General features: G+C 37.1%; 1 non-coding gene across 1 annotated transcript; it reads right to left on the bottom strand.

Moving 5' to 3' along the window:
• Positions 1-1678: 1678 nt before the first annotated feature.
• On the bottom strand, positions 1679-1751 carry Trnar-ccu. The gene has a single exon. It is a non-coding gene; the product is annotated as a tRNA-Arg (tRNA).
• Positions 1752-15102: the final 13351 nt, after the last annotated feature.

Raw genomic sequence — 15102 nt, 5'->3', positions numbered from 1 at the left:
ACGTCAAAGAAAGATGTGAACAACAACGGGGAATTTCTTTAAAAAGGTAACGCTGATATTATTATCCTTCCTTTGTCTGACACATTGCAGAGCCCTAGGGACCGCGATTGACTGGGTCAGTAGTTCAGTTCAAAGTTTTTATATACCTTTTTATCACAACCTAGTTCGAAGGTCGTCTCAAATCGGTTCACAAATTATTATCCTTTGCAACCAGCCATTATCTTTCTCAACTCCCCGTGGAGCCATAAAGTGAGCATAACCCCTAGATATCATGGATTCTGAGGAGCATACAGCCGGTGCTACATGCCATTTCGGCGCTCACAGCTAGCATTCAACACTTCAAGCACTGCCCAACCACGAACTCATTTACAGCTGAGCAGACTGGAACAAGCGGAGTAAAGTAGCTTGTTCAAAAATACAACACAGTGCCGTGACGTGACTCGAATCCGCAACCCTTCGGTCACGAGCCCGGCGTCATACCACTAGTCTACCGTGCCTCCTAATAATAGTAGAAAATAGGAAAGGTCACAGATAAAATGTAAGTACCTTATAGCAAAGTTCTCGTTCATGGCATATTTTGTTTCTTCATACAAAATCTTAGCTGTATATGTATACAGCCTGTATTAAATAATTCATGTTGTCAAGCATAGCTAAATGTCTCATTAATCAAGAGGAGGACATTAATGATCGATCGTTTGTGTGGATTGACCACATGTAGCTCACGTGGGATCAAAATTACAAACCGTTCCTGTGGAACTCCACCGTCACTGCCGCTTAAAAACAAAAGATGTTCGACAATTGATTTCAGGACTTTTTAGGAACATGTGGCGAACTTCTAAGACCAACTGGTCTGGGAAACTTCCGTAAAAGTTCATGAAGGTTAATTTATCGACCAATCAAAAATATATCATGTGATCTATGTGTTCATATTGAATACATCTGAGACTAACAACATTATGTCACACACGATCGAGGTAAATTTTAAATCTAAATGATACTTAGCATGTATTGATAAATGCGAGATAAGTTCTAATTATATGAACTATTGTGTGTTATCTTGAAATATTTTTTCTTACGTTTGTTGACAGAGCAAGCGGCAACTTTCAAGGTAAATTTTGAATAAGCTCTACGTGGCGTCTTCAGTACACGTAAAAGAAATCTGAATGTCAAAATTATACAATTTGAAAATTAACTGACTCGAGTTGAGATAGCCATGATATCCTCCATCGCTCGTTTGCCGGGGAACCTCTATATAGTTACAATTTTACATAGAAAACCGTCAAACCATCATTAATGACCGTACTAAAATCCATAAAACTGACTGTAAGTACCATCGATTTCATCAGGTAGTGTACCGAAGTAAAGAATTCGCTGATATAGTTATTATATGATGGCTTTGTTTTACACTGCATTTATTCTACAAGGTTTTAACATTCTCTAGCATGAAATCAATGTAAACATCATGCTGACTTTGACGATAAAGTCAAAGCGGGTCTGTATTCATTCATACCGTTGATTGACTTAAAACCGTGTAAAATAATGCTGAATCATTTTAGAACAGTAACATTTAAAAACAGTGTACCAAACAAAATTGTTTTCCATATAATATATATATCTTTCGATTTTTTTTTATTATTAATAATAACTATAAATAATCAGGGGGAGAAAAAAACAATTAAACCTCCGGCGGGACTCGAACCCGCAATCCCCGGCTTAGGAGGCCGGTGCCTTATCCATTGGGCCACGGAGGCTTATATCAACTCAACCTTATAAAAGAGATATTTAATATGCGGATGTGCATTGCTATTACATTACAACAAGTGTAGGGTAACAAGCTATGTATTTTGTCTATTATATTTTCATACGCTATTTCATATTTAATTGACGTTCACAATAAAACTCTCACATTTATAATACAACCTCTGCTATGTATGGGATTGTATAATTTCTACGGTCGAGACAAGACGTTCTTCGGTCGATTTGTTCTTCGCTGCTTTTCATGACTTAATAGAAATAAAATGCTGTTTTATCTTAAATCACGCTTTACATTATTAACTGGTGTTTTATTTATCATAAATAAATGTGCAGATGTCGTCATATGCCTTTACATATACATATCACAGTCATCTAATGCATCTACTTTACGGCGTCAAATATTGGACGAGTTGTCTGATTGGTTGATCACACGATGATTTGTCAGCTTTCTGTCAACTCGGCTTCTCAGGTTTTAGATAATACACGAAAGATCTAATCTAGTTCCGTGCTGAGACTTAATCTAATCACGTTATTCAACAGATTTCACACTTCTCATACGATTTTATAACGCTTGTAGAGGCATCAGATAAACAAAAATTCGCATTTGAAAGTAAAAACTCGTCTAGAAATCCATAGATATTTACTTCGTTACCGTAAAGCCAGACACGTACATGATAAACACGTCTTATGTATTACCAAGGATAGAAATGTATAGGCCTATACAAATGTCTACAGTAAAAAATATTCTAATTTAGCATAAATTAAATGTTCTTTGCTTTTGCAGCCGATTTGCGAAGCTATTATGTATGATTAAGGTATATCCATAAAGATTAGACTTTTTAAAGTGTTATATATATATATAGAATAAAAACATAAATTTTTCAGATCTGAAATATTTATGTTTTTATTCTATATTTTCCTTCGCAAGGACTTATTTATTTATTATCTACAATATATATATATATATTTTTTTATTTACGATTTTAAATACTTCCCTGAATTTCCTGATGATTAATTAAATTTGTATTTGTGTTCTTTTTTTTTTTAAATGGTTGCCATGGAGACCAGACGAACTTTGCATCAATTAGTGAAATTTGAATATACAAGTTGCAATGGGTTTTTTCTAAGGATTTGCATAGTTTTTCTCTTGGAAGGAAATAACCACAGCGTATCCGTGAACATTTCCATTTTTGTTTAATTTTCCCTAAAGATATGTAAACGGTTCCGTCTTATCATCCTTTGATATTTAGTTTGTGGAAACAAAATATTTCCGAAAGGAAAACTATTCGATAACTTGACAACATTGACGAAATATGCTATCTTCACTGATTTTCACCACATTGATAAACTGTGAATTGAAAATTCAAATCAAAGTTTTAGAATGATATGAACTTTTGTTCACAAAGAGGCCCAAACTATATATGTATATACACTTTGTATATATAATCCTTTCATAAAGAAATAAGAAACAATTTGGAAATCAATAAAACTGATATTATTGAATTTCCTTTAAATCCATGATGTTACATGTAATTGATTTTTTGAGAAGCTCGAACATAACATTATAATCCTTCATCCTGATTTGTCTATTTTGTGTCTCCAATAGCTTGAATGGTAAATAAAGATGATATGACGTCATTCAACGTGATGTTATATAAATTTCCCATTTTGAAATCGTAGGTTAGGAACTTCAAATTGATTTGGTACTGCTTACGACGTAAGTCATCTGAAGCTATATATGTAATGCACATATAATAATAATTAATGATTCGAGGTTTCTATATACCGCTTTATCACAACCTAGTTCGTAGGTCGTCTCAAAGCGGTCCACAAATTAGTATCCATGGTTATATATATAGGGCCTTTGTAACCAGCCAATACCTTTCTCAACTCCCTGGGGAGCATACAGCCGGAGCTGCCATTTCGGCGCACTCAACAATTCCTACATTGCCCAACCACGTACTCATTTACAGCTGAGTAGACTGGAATACAACACAGTGCCGTGCCGTGACTCGAACCCGCAACCCTTCAATCACGAGCCCGGCGTCTACCGTGCCTGCACATACATGTACGATGACGAGTCAAAGGGCGACAACTGGGCGGAGAGAGGTGTTTTTATATGTCGGCAATACATTCCAATTATTCTTTCAGCTGTGGTTTAAATTTATTTTCTGAAAGTTAAATTAATTTATTTTTTCTCATAATACCATCAGCGTATGTAACGAAAGACTGGGACCAATTTATCGCCACATTTTCATGTCCGCACTCGATTGTTTTCGATTTACTGATATGTCGCGTCGCATTGTAACACATAATCGAATCACTGCCCCGTCCCTCCCCATCATCAGGGTGTGTGCTTCGCATCCTCCTGGAATTACGTTGAGTCATTGTAAATTTGCAGGTGGCTATTTGAAATAACGGCCATGTAAGTTACAATCGTCTCTTTGACGTAGACATGGCCACAATGAGACCTTTGAGAAATGTATATTGTTTGTTATCTTCTTTCGGTAATCCATTTTTGCAGGAAAGAAAAACACCTTCTCGCGTTTAGATAACGAACATATTTTGTTTTATACCATATAAACCAATTAAAACGGTATAATTAGCTCAAAGACATTGATATATTTATTATGGAAAAAAGCAAATATGAAACATTGCTTTTGGGCCTATCATTATAAGGGGCTAAGCTAACCCTTGTTTGGAGAGGAATCATTTAAGAGCGGGTCCGGGTCTGGGGCAGGGCCATGGTAGGGGGAGGGTGGGTACAACAAGCAGCGAATTTGTTTTGTCTTTCTGTTTTAAAGCTTGGTGGATTCACCTGCGTATAGGCAACTACGCGTCTTATAATGTTCAGAATAAGTTTTTTTCGAAATTTACATAAATAATATAAGTGTTGTATGATACCAGTAAGTGTTGTAGGATACCAGCAAGTGTTGTAGGATACCAGTAAGTGTTGTAGGATACCAGTAATTGTTGTATATACCAGTAAGTGTTGTATGATACCACTTCCTGTTGTATGATACCAGTAAGTGTTGTATGATATCAGTACGTGTTGTATGATACCAGTAAGTGTTGTATGATACCAGTAAGTGTTGTAGGATACCAGCAAGTGTTGTAGGATACCAGTAAGTGTTGTAGGATACCAGTAAGTGTTGTACGATACCAGTAAGTGTTGTATGATACCAGTAAATGTTGTATGATACCAGTAAGTGTTGTATGATACCAGTAAGCTTTGTATGATACCAGTAAGTGTTGTAGGATACCAGTAAGTGTTGTATGATACCACTTCCTGTTGTATGATACCAGTAAGTGTTGTATATACCAGAGGGTGTTGTAGGATGCCAGTAAGTGTTGTATGATAGCACATAGTATTGTCTGATACCACATAGTGTTGTATGATACCACTTAGTGTTGTCTGATACCACATAGTGTTGTATGATACCACTTAGTGTTGTATGATACCATTAAGTGTTGTTTGATATCAGTAAGTGTTGTATGATACCAGTAAGTGTTGTATGATACCACATAGTGTTGTCTGATACCACATAGTGTTGTATGATACCACTTAGTGTTGTATGATACCATTAAGTGTTGTTTGATATCAGTAAGTGTTGTATGATACCAGTTAGTGTTGTATGATGCCATTTAGTGTTGCAATATACCAGTAGAACTTATTGCCGGTATTTGTGGTCGCCTGTCATCAGACAGGAACACGTGTGGCTTATACATTTTGTAAAACCAGTCACCTGGGTGATTCAACTTAATCAGCCGGAATCGACACAGATAGATTACGATTCCATTCAAATTATATCTATTACAATCAATTCAGGAACAATGTTGTGTAAAAAATGCTGGAAACCGAAAAAAAAAATGATATCGATTTAAGATTTATTAAATTACACACGTTACTTTTCGTGACAAAAATAGAGATTAGATACAGTTTCATTAAAGCTAATGGTCATTAAATGGTTCCCTGTATCTCGTGATAAAATGTCATAGCTGGTTGTAAATATCATTTATAAAGGTAAACGATAGGATACCTCCGTATTGGCTCTATGCGTCTGAATAATAGGAAGACCTGGAGCCTCTCCTATTGTCATTAGATTCCTGACCTTTGGCCTGTATCAGCGACAATTCTTCCGTGATATGTTGATTTGCGTTAGTACGGTTAACACTAGGATATACTGAATATTGGATACAAACACTGGAACTCCAAAACTTTATAAACAACTCCAAACTTATATTTTTAAACCGAACTTCTGAAGACCGGGAGGCATAGTGGATACATGTTGTAGCTCACCCACCTTTCATCAAGAGGGCCGGAGTTCGACTCCCCGATGGGACGTGAAAACTTAAAAGGTTTAGGGGTCACCAGACAAATCACTTGGGTTTTCTCCGGGTACTCCGGTTTCCTCACAATTGAAGACGCCTATGCACGCTTCCATCTGGGCCAACAAGAGTAATTAACATAAATTTAAATAAATTGTTTCATAATATTTATAAAATAAATAAAATTTACAAAATTTACCTGATATATATCGCTTAACAAAAACGGTCCAGTTCATAAGTAAATTCTGACCATCGGGAGTATTGACAGTGGTCGCTTAACACAGGTGGTCTTTTTATACAGGTAGGGATTTCATTGTGAACTTTATAGGTCTATAAGTACAGGTAAAGTTCACACTACTAAATGGTGACAGCCTTCCTGGTCACTAAATTGAGATGGTCTCTTTACACAGGTTCAGTTCACAATGAAATCAATACAATTTGAACCATTAAAAGTGGTCTATAAGCACAGATGGTCGTTTAATGCAGGTAAACATGACTGAAAAGGTTGCACGGTTGAGTGACGGATGTCTTCAAAAATTACACAGACGGAATTTGAATATGTTTGAATACCGATCGGTAGATACTTACTGACTCCGATCACACCCGGTATTTGTTATAACACGTGTCCGGGGGAGGGACGAGGAGGCGGGGCTGGGTGGGGTAGGTATGGGTATCTATTTGATGTATAGGCCTAATGTATGTTTTCACATCATATTCGACCCAGAAGTCATTCTGGATAGGCATAGAGTTACAGACATAACGTTGGAAACCATTCTTCACAAAATTGTTATTCTCCTAGGGTAAAAATCTATCAAAGAAAAAATAATACTATGGTAATCTATATTGATCAATTCTTATTTAAACCGTATTGCCTTCCCTGGCAGATACGTAAAAACATTTTTTAGTTTTTCAAATCTTCGTGTTTCAGTTTTGAATTTCTATGCATATATATGGCTGTAACTTTTGTGGATGTTTCAAGGCGAGTCCTGGACATTTTTTTTCTTCAAAATTTTGATGAGTCCCGTTATTTAGAAATATAGTGGGTTAGAATAACGTTGGTGATTTCCACAGGAAAAGCATAGGTCCCAAAAATCACTGGATGGTTTAGAAAACGAAGGCTGCTTTATATATAGGAAAGTGTATAAAGTTTCAGAGTACAATAAGGATATTTAAACACTTTTTGAAATTCGAAATAAAAACAAATAAATCAACTATCCTCTGTTTAAACAGCTGAAAAGATTTCACGAGCCGTTCTGTTGGTGTATTAACTCTATTGAAAAGACCCAATATCGAATGCCGTAGTACTCTTGTTTCAAAATCTCTCCGATAGGGGGCGGGTTCATGATCTTTGGCATAAATGGCACGAGAAGCTGCAAAAGATACGAACATCAACCCCCCGATGTTTTACGGAATTAGTCGAGCGGAACCGAGGGGACGATCGATCGCCACCTTAGATAAATTCAAAATCATCAAAATTAGCTATACGGCGTTCAAGTACAATAGCGACTCGTGATCGGTGATAATAGACGTGGGTTTTCTTCGTTATCCGATACACGCCTTCTTAGGCCGAATCTGTATAGGAGTTTGAATGGTCTTTTTGGGAGCAGTTTATCCGGAACGGGACATAGTATCTCTAATACAATGGGAAGGCAGTGAACCGGCTTCGCTGTAATATAACTGTTTTCTTTATGTTGGCTAAAAGGTTAAAACTTATTGTTTCGAGATGAAAATTTATTCCGTTTTTCCTTTTTTTATCGTCATCATCCTTGTATCCCGTTCTTTGTGAACTGTCTCCTATTGTGATAAAAAACGAACTTTATCCATAACGAAGCAAGATGTATAATGGCCATATTTCCATGCCTGCTGTGTTTATTTATCAAGAAAATAAAGAAAAAGCAAACAGATAATGTTTTTGATAAAACACGGTGATAGAGGGATGATGATAACATCACTATGACGATATGGCATGTTACATTCTTTCGTACTTTGAATATTAGTGTCCCATGCTGTACATGATACACGGTTGTACATCTAGACATAAGGAAAGAAGGGTACACAATGTAACATAAAACTCAGGAATGCTTTCGTTGGGAAAAAAAGGATTTTTTTTTAAATCGGACAATACTTGTCACGTGACCTTTGTCAGAGAGAGGTCACCGATACCTGCATAGCAACAGTAACTGATACAATTGTCCGTATTTTGTACATGTACACATGCAAATGTTCCCAGCGTGCAACATATAACTATACTTTTCTCTGTCGACGCCAGTATGAGTACTGTTACATGATTTTTAAACGAACTTTAAGATGAAATCTACAATTAAAGATTTAATCTTACCTTGGTCAAATTCATGGAAGGGTGATGTCGATAGCACCAACCAGGCGATGTATTTATTTTTAAACTTTAAAAACATCAAAAAAATCATGTCGCTTCAATATCATGCAATAAAAATTCAATTTCATTTAAAGTGCACAGTTTGAGTACAATTTTGCTGCTTTTGTATAATTATGCAAACGTTTTCCTACACATATTCCACAAAGTCATGAAGCTGTTTTCTATTGATATAAAATAATGAAATGACAGTGTTAAACTGTGATACAGAGGAGGAAGAATCGTAGCCAATTAAAATATCACTGAGGAAGTATTTTGTTAGACGACACGTACAATGTATCAAGGAAGAGCGGTTTACATGACCCCAATGACGGTGCAGATATCACATTCACTGAACATCATTGCTTCCCTTCATGTCTCCGTCAGGTGCATCAATACACTTGTACTAAACATGGTTTGAGATATAAACAACGGTCTTATAATCGTCGTCGTCATCGTCGTCGTCATCATCATCTAAGACCTCCTATTCCTATTCCTAATTGGCTTGTAATCATCATCATAATCATCTTAATGCCTTCTTTTCCTCCTCCAAATGGGGTTTTAATCGTCGTTGTCGTCACCATCATCATCATCATCATCATCATCATCATCATCATCATCATCATCATCATCATCATCATCATCATCATCATCATCATCTTATATCTCTTTTTTTCTCCTTCTAAAGGGTTATATATCATCGTCATCGTCGACATTGTCATCTACATATACTGCCTTCTCCTCGTTTCTTCCTCCTCGCGCTCGTCTTCCTTCCTTTAGTCCCACTTATCCTCATCTTCTTCTTTGTCCTCCTCATTATTTAATACGTCCTCCTTTTCCTCTTCCTCTTATTTACCATCGTCCTCACCTTCTCGTCCTGACCTTCTCTTCCTCATCATCACACCCTCCTCCTCGTCCTCCTTCTCTTCGTCCTCCTCGTCCTCGTCCTCATCTTCTCCTCGTCCTCTCCCTTATCTTCTCCGCCTCTTCCTCGGCCTCCTCGTCCTCCTCCTCTTCCTCGTTCGCGTAGTCGTCGTCTTTGTCCCCCCCCCCCCCCCCCCCCCATATCGTCCTACTCCCCGTTTTCGCCATTGTCTTCATCTTCTTCTCCTCGTCCTCCCCGTATCATCTCCGCGTCTCTCTCCTCCTCTTCGGCCTCTTACTCGTTCGCTTCGTCCTTCTTGTTGTCGTCGTCGTCCTCCTCCTCCTCCTTGTTAGAATTACAATTACATGTGTTTCGAACATGTCTTCATTTTCTCCTCCTCGTCCTCATCTTCTCCTCGTCCTCTCCCTTATCTTCTCCGCCTCTTCCTCGGCCTCCTCGTCCTCCTCCTCCTCGTCGTCGTCGTCGGCGTCGGCGTCATCCTCCTCCTCCTCCTCCTCCTCCTCCTCCTCCTCCTCCTCCTCGTTAGAATTACATGTGTTTCGAACTTTTCATTTTATCAATTAATAATCTTCAAATATGAACGAGGTTTAAAAACCTTTGACATTTAACTTGTTACTGATCATATTTTTACGTCCTTTTCAAAAGATGTGTGTTCGTTACGGTAACAGTTTCACATTGCTGACGAGCTGCAATCATTCGTCAAAAAAATTAATGCAATCTGAAATATTTTTACAGTTTGTTCACTGAACATGTTTCAATTCTTTTCAAATGCTATTAAAATCATATCACAACTCATTGGCGCCATGTATACGCTAGCCTATTTAAAAGGGTAACGATAAAAATTATCTCTTACATATATATACTGAGCCTTACGTACCTTGGAAACAATAGCATTCCTACTCAGTCGGCGCACCACTGTCCCCCGCTGCCCCGCCCCCTCCCGGCAGTGTAGGTACTCTATACCCATCCTTTACGTATATGGGAGGTAGATAAATAGGCTTAATAGACGCATTACTCTCTCTAATGATACATAACGTTGAGTGTACTGCAATTTACAGTGCATTTAAGGAAAGCGACAGTGTCTGAAGACGACTTCGTTAGGTGGTTTAAGATTAATAAGATAGCAAAAGTTCATTTCTCGCAAAAATGAGCTATCCTTTCATTGAAGCAGGCGCCGTAACGGCGAGAAAATTGTCAATTCATCTTTATAAGTCGCTTTGAGGTTTAGTTTTTGAGGATGCAATAAAATGTTCGAGACTTTGTATTGAAGATACCGTGTAGTTAATAAAATACCGGCATATACAAATCCCGATGAAATTAACCCTTGTAGTTAGTTTAAAACTACACTTTTAGGTATGTAAACTTGTATTAGCATCATGCTTTACCCCTTACATTATAACACTGTCATCTACAGAACGCTCCTATACATTAACTAAAAATTCCTTCACGATTTTTTTTAACAATTAGTAAAGAGTAATTTAAATTTTACAAAATTTGTTTTTAAAAATTGCAATTATATTTTCAGATATTTTTGTAAAGGTCACCTCTTGTTTTTTTTGTAATACAGTCACGCAATTTTCTATTTAGTCCATCCAGAAAGTACATCTCTTGTTGTAAACAGTTGTCAAGGTCCAGTCAACCAGGCTTGAGCACGGGTTAGGGTGGTACAGGTAAGTAAATTAAGGTAAGATGCTATCCCGCCCTATACCTATTCCTGACCCTCCCGATATTTCGGCCTTACATTCCCACTCCCATCCCAGTGAGCATAGTATCCCCCCCTTCCCCAATGTCTCTCATACATCGGGGTTCGGGGGTAAGAAAAGACCTGCTGTGTTCCATTGCATACTGTACGTGTATACCGGGAAATTTTCGCTGCAATTTAATTTTCGCCTTTTTTTTCGCACTCTGAAATGAGGGCGAATTGTTCATTACAGCAAACATCAGTCAACAACGTAATTGACATAGTAGTTAAAAGTGAAAGGCGAAATGAGCACTTAGCGAATTTGGATTTCACAGGCGAAGGGCGAAAGTGTAACTAGGCGAAATTTTTCCGGTATACAGTATTATCGTGATAGACGAGTAATGTGAAGCCTTCGCAGAAATGAGGGTTTTCTTCTGTGTCGGTTGCTAAGGGGATATTTAAGAAATGAAAAATGGTCTACTTCATCATTGTAGCACTTTGTACCTCTATATGGTCTGACCTACCTACTGTTACTTTACGGCTGTTGTCCCCACCCACCCGTCTTTATACATGTATAACCTTAGTTATTTTGCGGGGATCTTAAACAACAAACGAAAAAAAGTTGAATGCAGTGACTTCTGTGTTCCTTCAACAGAATCGTGTGTCCTCATTTTATGGAACGTTACAGAGATCAAAGCTGATTTCAAGCTTCATGTACCATCGCAATAATTGGAATTTTTATTTTCTTTCTCTCTTAAGTAATCTTATGTAATGTTGGGCGATGTCTCTTTCTGGCTCATCTTTGGTTGGCCTGTTGTAATTAATAGAATCTTCCTATACCTTGAGGGTGTGACAGAGAAACCTTCAACCCGAGGGGTAAACAAAACCCAGAGGGTTGAATATTTCTCTGTTACATCCTCAAAGTAGGGGATGATTATTTTTTTCCCATCCTATTATTTCAGTCATAACTCCACCGACAGTAGTCTGTTTATAAACAAAACACATGTTGGGTATGAATATCATCATTCACTTTTGATGACGTCACAATTACCGGTGACACATTTTAATGATGTCACAATTGAACACGTGCTAGTCGGCACGAGGTTATTTCCCCCTAGGGGTGACAAGCTGATCTTGTGAAGGGTTGGAGAAAATGATATGACAGGGAGGGATGCCACACTTCCTTGTCAAGGTTGTGACGTGTCAGGGAGGTAATACCACTGAGAAGCCTCATCGGTTCAGTGTCCCCACTCAAACCACCACCAACGTCATCGCTATAATAACCTCCAATCAGAACACAGTTACCATAAGCAAACGTATCCAATCAGCGATCAGAATATATCTGCAGCAGAAGCTTCTAATCGAAGATGACCTTGACATTACAACTGCAGGTTAAAGTGTTGTGTTCTAGACGTTACTATCTCCATTCGCCTTAAAACGAAATGAACAACATGAAGATATATTGGCAGCTAGGGAGTATTTCTATTACATCAATAATCTAAGATATTTGAAAAAAAATACACCCGATCAAATCGATATTGGCAGGTGTTTATAATTCATAATATATCATAACTATATACCTACAGCCCTGAAACCAGTCAATATTATAAAGTTGTTTGAGTGTTCTAAAATTTATGAAATGTTGTTTTTAACTGTAAAGCGAAATTTTAAGATATTTAAATCTCGGCTTATGCCAATATGAGTACGTGTTAGGTAGCTTGATTTGTTTCTCTCTATATTGTTTCTATTATATCTTTTTAATTATGTTAATTTAACACCGTTATAAGCCCTATATACTTCTAAAGGCGTATCTTTGAATCAGGTAGTTACGTGTAAATACACTAATTAGAGTTAATCCGGCAATCCCCAGTCCCGTTACTACATGTGTACAGTACTGAAAAAAGGTAAACAGTGGCTAAAGTGTCCCCTAAAACGCAATATACTATTCGAAAAACATATTTGACAAACATAAATGTAGCAACTCTATTCGTGTCCCTTTCCTTCTTCATGACTCACTCCTACCTATCAAACGTGTTCACATTAACCCTGTTATATTACTTGTGGTATCACTATCATATCTCCTTCATGTACACCATATTCGTGCATTCATCCTGTCCCCACCCTCTTGTATATCATTTGATACTGCGAGTAGACGCTAGTCATCACCATGGTAACGGGTTACTCGTGACAGAGTGACGTGACTGATGACAGTAGGAATGACGTTTCCGTCCTCACTTTCGCTGTGTGATATACAATATCGGGTGATTGTTTACGAGTGACGTTGAGGTCGTACCTTGTACGGTAATAAGTAGGACTGTCACTATATACCTCTGGACCCGGTATGTATTTTGGCAGTTAGCTTGAAATGACACATAAAAAAAAATAAAATAAAAATCTTTCTCCGATTATTCGGATATTTCTATTTTCTTCTGATAGTTGTGTAAAGCACGATTATAATTACTCTTGTAAATTGCAAACATAATTTTTAATACATTATGTAGTGAACATCTTCTCATATCATCGACACTTATTTCGCCTTTGCTATCGAAGCAGTTTGATCTCACTGAAGCTACTTATTGTTATTAAGGTTACTTATTGTTATTGAAGTCACCTATTGTTATTGAAGCTACTGAATGCTTTTGAAGTCACCTATTGTTATTGAAGCAACTTATTGCCATTGAAGTCACCTATTGTAATTGAAGCTACATATTTCTTTTGATTGAAGCTACTCATGCCATTGAAGTCACCTATTGTAATTGAAGCTACTTATTTCTAATGACGTCACCTATTGTTATTGAAGCTACTTATTGCTTTTGATTGAAGCTACTTATTGCTATTGAAGTCACCTATTGATTTTGAAGCTACTTAATGCTTTTGAAGTCATCTATTGTTTTTGAAGCTACTTCATGCTTTTGAAGTCACCTATTGTTATTGAAGCTACTTATTGCTATTGAAGTCACCTACTGTTATTGAAGCTATGTATTGCTTTTGATTGAAGCTACTCATGCCATTGAAGTCACCTATTGTTTTTGAAGCTACTTATTGACATTGCAATCACCTATTGTTTTTTAAGGTACTTACTGAAACTGACGGCACCTATTGTTATCAAAGCGACTGATTCCTTTTGAAGTCACCTATTGTTTTTGAAGATACTTATTGCCATTGATGTCAGCTATTGTTATCGAAGTTATTTATTGCCATTGTAGTCACCTATTGTTTTTGAAGCTACTTATTGCCATTGAAGTTACCTACTGTTTTTGAAGCTATGTATTGCTTTTGATTGAAGCTAATCATGCCATTGAAGTCACCTATTGTTTTTGAAGATACTTATTGACATTGCAATCACCTATTGTTCTTTAAGGTACTTACTGAAACTGAAGTCACCTATTGTTCTCAAAGCGACTGATTCCTTTTGAAGTCACCTATTGTTTTTGAAGATACTTATTGACATTGCAATCACCTATTGTTTTTTAAGGTACTTCCTGAAACTGAAGTCACCTATTGTTATCAAAGCGCCTGATTCCTTTTGAAGTCACCTATTGTTTTTGAAGATACTTATTGCCATTGATGTCAGCTATTGTTATCGAAGTTATTTATTGCCATTGTAGTCACCTATTGTTTTTGAAGCTACTTATTGCCACTGCAATCACCTATTGTTTATTAAGCTACTTATTGCAACTGAAGTCCCCAATTGTTATCGAAGCGACGGATTCCTTTTGAAGTCACCTATTGTTTTTGAAGCTACTTATTGATATTGAAGTCACCTACTGTTATTGAAGCTATGTATTGTTTTTGATTGAAGCTACTCATGCCATTGAAGTTACTTATTGTTTTTGAAGCTACTTATTGCCACTGCAATCACCTATTGTTTATTAAGCTACTTATTGCAACTGAAGTCACCAATTGTTATCGAAGCGACGGATTCCTTTTGAAGTCACCTATTGTTTTTGAAGCTACTTATTGCCACTGAAGTCACCTATTGTTATTGAAGCTACTTATTGCCATTGAAGTCACCTATTGTTATTGAAGCTACTTATTGCCATTGTAGTCACCTATTGTTTTTGAAGCTACTTATTGCTT

This window comes from Mizuhopecten yessoensis, unplaced genomic scaffold (assembly GCF_002113885.1).
Source record: "Mizuhopecten yessoensis strain PY_sf001 unplaced genomic scaffold, ASM211388v2 scaffold8071, whole genome shotgun sequence".
Classification (NCBI taxonomy): Eukaryota; Metazoa; Mollusca; class Bivalvia; order Pectinida; family Pectinidae; genus Mizuhopecten; species Mizuhopecten yessoensis.
Note: the sequence above shows the minus strand (reverse complement) of the source record. Positions and strands in the feature narration are given on the sequence as shown.